We start from the raw sequence: 8,287 nt of genomic DNA on the forward strand, positions 1-8,287 counted from the left end.
GGTGGTGGTAGCGGCCAGTCCAAGGACAACGGGTGGAATATTTTGTACCTTGGGGAAGTTTTGACCTAAGCTGGTAAAGATAAGCTTAGGAGGTTTTTCATGCAGGTCCCCACATCTGTACCCTAGAGTTCAGAGTGGGGGAGGAACCTTGACAATTGTCAAGCACTAATTGAAGATCAAGCCCATCTGGGCAGGAGTAGTTGGGGGGCTTGTATAAAGCCAGGAAGTGAAAGCAGAAGAAGGCTGTTGTGTGGTGGTCTGCCGTTGCTTTCTGGGGCAAGTGACGAGAGGAGGAAACCTGGTGGGGAGAAAGCAAAGTGGGAACCCTAGGATCCTGATCCTGTGGGAAGGGTAAACCCAGAGGAGAGGTGGAAAAGGAAGGAAGTTTATCACAACTCTTGCAATACTTGGTGTTTGGCTTAAAGCCCAGCTCCCAGAGTCGTGAGTAAAGGGTCTAGGACAGGGACAGGCAAACTTTTTGGCCTGAGGGCTGCATCGGGTTTCTGAAATTATATGGAAGGCCGGTTAGGAGAGGCTGTGCCTCCCCAAACAGCCAGGCATGGCCTTGCCCCCGCCCCCTATCTGACGCCCCCCCTGCTTCTCGCCCCCTGACGGCCCCCCCAGGACTCCTGCCCCATCCAACCCCTCCTGTTCCTTGACAGCCCCCTGGCGACCCCTGCCCCATCCACCACCCCTACTCTCGGTCCCCTGACCGCCCCCAGACCTCCTGCCCATAACTGCCCCCCGCCGCCCCATCCAATGGCAATAGTGTGATGGCCAAAAGTTTGAGAACCGCTGGTTAAGAGAACTAGCTTGTCACCTAGGGAGACACTTATGATTTTTTTAGACTTAATTAAAATTGCTGTCAAAACCTTTTGGCACATGTACATATCTTATCAAAACAGATACAACCACACTGACTCAATTTGCACAAAACATCACCTGATCTCCAACTGCCCCTTGCCATAGACCAACCCACCTTCTAAAAATGTCAGTCAGAAGTGAGTATGAGGTTGCTCGTTCTAGTCCCCATTTGTCCACATCATAAAAACCTTCATGCAAATAGACAATCTCCATTCAGGAGAGGCTTAGGACTGGACTAGTTGAAGAACTTGAAGTACATTAACAGATCTATATAGGGAAGCTTGCAAAGCAGCTATATGTTATTAGTCCTGGCCTTTCATGGAGGCTCATCCTATAAGTTGTTGAGCACCTCCGACTCACAACGACTCAGCATCTTGTAGGATTGGGCCCAGGAGCATTACATTCTCTCACAAATTAAAGATCAATTAAAAACAGAAAAGAAAAGCAACAATTTATTTTCCTCTGTTTCTATTTATTTTTAGACAGGACTTTTTCTAAGACAGTTCCACAAAAAGAGACTCTTTGAATTAGGAGGCAATTACTTAATTAGGTACTTAATTGCACATTACAATATACTAACAGCCTTTCCAATCTATTCTGTAATTACAAAATTGGGTCCTATGCTATCCATAAAATCAAAATATCCACATTTGTGAAGAAAATTTACCAGGCATGTGCAGCCAAACAAGTTTTAAGCTAAAGTGTCTTGGCTTTTTTTGTTGTTGTTAATGTGGTTTCCTTTTCTTGGAAATGAAATCAATTTTAAAAAAATCCAAACCATTTCTGAGTTATACAATCAAATGAAAAAGACTGAAATCTGGGCCCTTGTTATTATTTTAGATTCCAAGAGGTCAGATTCATTTTTGAAAACATGTTAACAGCACATGCCCTGGAATGAGACTCTGCATTTGTAATGTTTCAGCTTGGTGCATGTTTTAATTTATTGAGTTTGAGCAGTTGCAATTCCCCCTACCCTCCATTCTCCTTAGCTATTACTATACTTGGTATGCTTCATTCCCTTCTCGCTTACATCAGCGTAACCCTACTGGAGTTACATCTGATTTTACACTCATATGAGAGGAGAATCAGGCCTATTATCTTAATAAAACACGATGTGTCTGAAACATATCAAGAGAACATACAACGTGGGCCAGATTCTGCTGTCTGTTACAACTGCACAACCCTACTGATTTCTTTGGGGCATCCAGCAACTTGAGGCTGCAATGACATTAGATTTAGACTCCCTGAACAGTTATTGGGTGAAATACATTTCAGTCCAGAGGGCCATAACAAAACTTACATCCCATGTAGGTGCTGTATTAAGTGGGACATAAGGGGCACAGAGAGGTTTGTGTAAGCTCCCTGAACTAGACTGAATGTCATCTATGTTCCTTATGGCTCTTTAGTTTTTTTAATAGATTTTATCCGAAATTTTCAAATTTAAACATAAGAGCTCTTTTAAAAAGAGAGATGGCAGCAACACTGCCTTAAAAGTAGCAGCAAGAACCCCTGGGTCTTGCACTGACTCACTTTTTGGCTTAGGGCAAGTACATTGGAGATGTTGTCAAGGAGTGGGAGCTCTCAAACTTTGATTTTGTTAATTAAAATAGCCGATGGTAGGTGATTGGTGGGAGGCGCTCTTATAAATGATGACAGAGTTTTATACTGCAACCAAGGGGGAAAAGCCAGTAACAGAAGAAATGTTCTGAACAGAAGAAATGTTTGATTTGTAATAACCCAGCAAAGAAATCTTTAAAAGTATGCACCATGATATTCTATTCGATCTAGGTTCTTATACCAGGGTGATCACCACAGCATCTGAGCACCTTATGGTCACATCATGCATTTGAAATGAAATTAAGAGCCCAATCCTACACTTGGGCTAAAACATACCCTGTAATCACACAACTATTGCTGAAGCAAGAAGTTCCACTGAATACTAGTTCAGGGGGCATGTCTACATCAGGTATAAAGAGTGTATTTTCAAAACACATTCAACAGGGCAAGTTATATTTTAACATGCGTTAGCTGGTCAAAGTGAACCATAGGGTCAGGGGAAGCGTAGGCTACAACATGTTAATGTGTTAAAATACTACCTATTATCAAAACATTTTGTTCTGACTAGATTGTTTAAACTTTTACATTGTATTATTGAATATAATATAAAAATCAAAATGATAAAGTTGGAACATTTTGACCAAATCAAAACAAACATTTTCCTAAAGCTGAAATATTTCAGAATATTTTGTTTCATGACAAATTTCAAGATTTCTACTCTCTGTCTCAGTCTGGGATGAAACAAAATGTTGAAATACTGAACTTTCCCATGGGACAGAATTCCGTTTTCAACCAGCCCTACATGTTATCTAATACATTCTAAAACAGCACCTCTTATCATACTGTTGGCAAACCCAGTAAGGTTTGTAGGTTCAGACCCTAAAGCATCATCTAAATTTCCTAGTGTAGACACAGCCAAAAAAGGCAATCAAACACTTGGGGATTAACGTACTCAGAGGCTAGGTGGGCTGGTGCCAGAATTAGAATATGCGTCCCACCTATCGCCCCTCCGCAGTTAGGGAAACCCATTTGTGCAAAGCCAGCCACAATGTCATGCACATTACCCAGAGTCATGGTTCTTTTGAGCAGGATGCGATTTATGGCCCTGCAAACTTGCATCAATGATTCCAACGGTTGACTTTCATACTCCAGACTGGTTAGCAACCAATCGGCAGCTGTCTGGAGTTTCCAGCTTCCAGATTGCAATAGCCATCTGCTTCTCCACCGGCAGGGCAGCTCTCAATCTTGTGTCCTTGCGCTGCAAGGTGGGGGCAAGCTCATCACAGAGTCCCATGAAAGTGGCTTTTCTCATCCAAAAGTTCTGCAACCACTGCTCATCATCCCAGACTTGCATGACGATGTGATCCCACCACTCAGTGCTTGTTTCCCGAGCCCAAAAGTGGCGTTCCACTGCGGTAAGCATGTCCGTGAATGCCACAAGCAATCTTGTGTCGTATGTATTATGCAACCGACATCATCATCGGACTCCTCACTGTCAGTTTGTAGCTTAAGGAGTAACTCAACTGCCATTCATGATGTGCTGGCGAGTCCCATCAGCATATTCCTCAGCACTTTGGGATCCATTCCTGCAGACTGAAAGGGAAGACAGCGCGCGCAGTACAAAAAACATTGAAAGATGGTGCCAAATGTGGACGGAAGCACAGGGATTGCTGGGATGCAAAGCGATGCATCACGGGGCATTGGGACAGGACCCAGAATGTCCTGCCCCCTTCCCACAAGCCACAGTGCCAGAATGGGAAGAGGTGCTCTGTGGGATAGCTGCCCATAATGCACCACTCCCAATGCTGCTGCAAGTACCACAAATGTGGCACGCCAGCAGGGCCACCCAGAGGATTCAGGGGGTCTGGGGTCTTTGGTAGCGGGGGTCCCTCCGCTCTGGGTCTCCGACACACTTCACTGAAGAAATGGAGCGGAAGGACCCCTGCTGCCAAATTGCTGCCGAAGACCCGGAGCGGAAGAAGCAGTGGCGGGTCTTTGGTGGCAGGTCCTTCACTCCGGGTGTGTTCAGCGGTCCTGAAGGACCTGCCGCAAAAGTGCTGCTGAAAACTCTTGTGGGGGGTCCTGAAAACTCTCGAGGGGACCCCTGCGGGGCCCGGGGCAAATTGCCCCACTTGCCCCCCCCACCCCGGGCGGCCCTGCACGCCAGTGCGCTTGCAGCTGACAGTGTGAACCCACTGCAGCGCTTTCCCTACTGCGCCCTCCAAGGGCTGCTTTAACTCACACTGCTCTACATCTGCAAGTGTAGCCATGCCCTCAGTTTTTCTGAGTGCTCCCTGAAACTAACCTCTCAAGCCTTGCCTTTGCTAAAAATAGATTTAAAAGATTTTTTAAATATATTATAATCCTAGGGTAGACAAGCAAATTATAATTTTAGTATGTTATCAGGATGAGGTAAACTTTAGGCTCCTTCCTGAGGTTTACCTCTGCTACTTAATGTACTAAAACCCCAACTTACATTGTCTACATTAGGATTTTAACATGTTAAAAATACAACCTTTTCCCCCAATGCAGACATGTTCAAAGGTGGTATTAAAGTACCTATTGAGACACCAAACACCATTTTTATTTTTCAGATTTGGACTTAAACACTCCCTTACAGTATTTGCAATCGAAACACTGCCGCATAGGAGCAGCCCACGCAAACCACATGAAAGCAAAAAAAGTTACTGTAAACACCTGAAACTGACTCTAGTCTAGTCTCTAGTCTGCAAAATGTGAACAAATGTAAATGGTTGAAAGTCATATTTTTAAATTTTCTCTTGATGTTAATAACGTAAAGTATAATTTGTAGAAGAGGTAATGACTTATTTTTCAGCATAGATTTTTAACCCAAATATCCCTATATTTTCCCTATATATAGGGCTTGAAAAAATGTTCCTGATACCTATTAGGTCAAGAATTAAGCCTTATCATCAGGCTGAAATACAACCATTCAGAGCCATGCACCTCCCAAGCTACACTCCCTTATCCTCTGTCTACTGATGGTCAGTCCACTGCTTGGGCCTCAAGACCCTGGGCTTCCAATTACTGCTGCTCACCACCCCCCATACCAAATAAGTTACCACCTGGAGAGTCCTCCAATCAATTTGTGTTAGCCCCCAAATACAGAGTCCTCTTCTGGGGTGAGAAGTAGGAGCTGATGTTTCTCTTCTCCTGGACTGACCCCCATCCTGTCCTAAAACAGGAAGAAGCTGCTGAAGAGCAGTGAAGCCACATCCATCCTGAAGACCAGCGGTAACAGGTCCCCTGCCAACATTACCCCACCAAACAGCGGGCTCTTGGGTGGTCAGATCTCCTACCAGGCCAGCAGAGAAGGTTCCATATAGGGAGTTCACACTCATATCTTGCAAAACTCTCTGCTGGAGTGGTGTTAGGGTTGCCAACCCTCCAGGATTGTCCTGGAGGCTCCAGAAATTAAAGATTTATCTTTAACTAAAGATTATGTCAAGTGATGAAATCTCCAGAAATACATCCAACCAAAATTGGCAACCCTAAGTGGTGTTAGGACCGGCCTCCACTCTAGCCGAAATCCCCTGCTGGGTGGCAGCAGGAGCCAACCCCCACTAATGGAATACGACCATCAACTGCCTCCCCCTCAGCATGCAGAGACCTCTTTTGGGGTAGTAGGGTTCATGCTCCAGCTAGTGACACACCTCCCAAAGGCTCTCTGCTCAAATGGGTGCACAGCACATCCAAGACACCCTGCTCCTAACTGTACCACTAGAGCTGTCTCCCTGCAGATTTGTTGCACTGTAATTGGTATAAACTACAACTGGAACAGGTACTGGAAAAGCATGCCCACACAGGGAGTAAAAGTGGTGTCATTATGTTGGTAGGTTTCCCTGTGTAGACGTTAAGCCCTTAGGAAGACAGCACCACATTAGTGATTCTCCATACAGGGTTATTTGGGCAAAGTAAGGGCTAGTTGTGTGGTGTTTGTTTTTCAAATGAAAGCTTAAATTCTGTAGACGTTAATGGCATTTTCCAAGGAAAATCCTACTTGGATATTTTTCAACACCTCTGTCTTAATATGAACTAAAGATTTTTTTTTACAAAGCGATTGATGCCCTAAAGGTGAATGATACTTCTCTCCCAAAAGAGAAGAGCATGCTTTGAAACTGAAGTAGTCCAGACAGAGACTGATCTCAAAACTGTCTGTGCTACAACTCTTTCAAACGATTCACTAATGAGCATAGTGCAGTTTGCATACTCAGCGGCGCTGCATGCTTAGGATTCCCCACTCTCCCGGCTTCGCACAGGAGGCCCACAGAAGTTTGCATTTCAATCCCCCGCCGCGTGCATGGCTGGAGTTAGCGAGTGTGGAACACTCCACTCCCCACAACTATACGTGAGCAAACCAGTGGAGTTCACAATTTTCCCCACCGCAGGCGTTACATTCACCCGTTCTCCGCCAGCGTGGCAGGGCCGGGGATCCCCCGGGGGGTTTCACCCCCATTCCCCTAGGGACTTGCAGGGCCGGGGATCCCCGGGGGTTTCACCCCCATTCCCCTAGGGAGTTGCAGGGCCGGGGATCCCCGGGGGTTCACCCCCATTCCCCTCGGGGGTAGCAGGGCCAGGGGTCACAGGGGGTTCACCCCCATTCCCTTAGGGAGTAGCAAGGCCGGGGATCACAGGGGGCTCACCCCCAGTCCCCTCGGGGGTAGCAGGCCAGGGATCACAGGGGGTTCATCCCCATTCCCCTAGGAAATTGCAGGGCCAGGGATCACAGGGGGTTCACTCCCATTCCCCTCGGGAGTAGCAAGGCCGGGGATCACAGGGGGTTCACCCCCATTCCCCTAGGAAATTGCAGGGCCAGGGATCACAGGGGGTTCATCCCCATTCCCCTAGGAAATTGCAGGGCCAGGGATCACAGGGGGTTCATCCCCATTCCCCTAGGGAGTAGCAAGGCCGGGGATCACAGGGGGTTCACCCCCATTCCCCTAGGAAATTGCAGGGCCAGGGATCACAGGGGGTTCATCCCCATTCCCCTAGGAAATTGCAGGGCCAGGGATCACAGGGGGTTCATCCCCATTCCCCTAGGAAATTGCAGGGCCAGGGATCACAGGGGGTTCACCCCCATTCCCCTAGGGAGTAGCAAGGCCGGGGATCACAGGGGGTTCACCCCCATTCCCCTAGGGAGTAGCAAGGCCGGGGATCACAGGGGGTTCACCCCCATTCCCCTCGGGGGTAGCAGGGCCAGGGGTCACAGGGGGTTCACCCCCATTCCCCTCGGGGGTAGCAGGGCCAGGGGTCACAGGGGGCTCACCCCCATTCCCCTCGGGGGTTAGAGGCCTCCCTCGTCCCGGGCTCTCTCCCTCACTCTCCCGCTCTGGCGCCCTGAGTCTCGGCTCCTCTCTGCTCTTCCCTCCCCTTAAAGGGAGGTAGCTGCAGTTAAAGGCCTCTGGCCCCAGTGGGACGCGGAGCCCGGGGAGGGGGGGGATGTAGGGCCCGATAGGGGGCGGTGTGGGGGAGGGGGTTAACCCGCGTGCGGCGCGGAGCAGTGCGTGGGGGAGGGGGGTTAACCCCGCGACTCGTGCCGCGCGGGGCCCGTGGGGGGGGGCAGGGCCCGGCGGGAGGTACTGCATGTGTGAGGAGGGGCTAACCCCCCCTGCCCGTGAGGCGCGGGGCCCGTGGGGGGGGGGGCAGGGCCCGGCGGGAGGTACTGCATGTGTGAGGAGGGGCTAACCCCCCCTGCCCGTGAGGCGCGGGGCCCGTGGGGGGGGGGGCAGGGCCCGGCGGGAGGTACTGCATGTGTGAGGAGGGGCTAACCCCCCCTGCCCGTGAGGCGCGGAGCCCGTGGGGGGGGGCAGGGCCCGGTGTGTGCGCACGCGGGCGCGGAGGGGTT

The 8,287-nt window shown here is 49.0% G+C and overlaps 1 long non-coding RNA gene across 1 annotated transcript; it reads right to left on the reverse strand.

Annotated features, from left to right (window-relative positions):
- Positions 1–1,315: 1,315 nt before the first annotated feature.
- LOC125630509 (uncharacterized) lies at positions 1,316–8,253 on the reverse strand. The gene is made up of 2 exons (XR_007354688.2): positions 7,709–8,253; positions 1,316–5,617 (listed from the first exon to the last, which is right to left on the reverse strand). It is a non-coding gene; the product is annotated as an uncharacterized LOC125630509 (long non-coding RNA).
- Between the last annotated feature and the right edge of the window lie 34 nt (positions 8,254–8,287).

The sequence above is a fragment of the Caretta caretta genome, chromosome 1 (genome assembly GCF_965140235.1).
Source record: "Caretta caretta isolate rCarCar2 chromosome 1, rCarCar1.hap1, whole genome shotgun sequence".
NCBI classification, from domain to species: Eukaryota; Metazoa; Chordata; order Testudines; family Cheloniidae; genus Caretta; species Caretta caretta.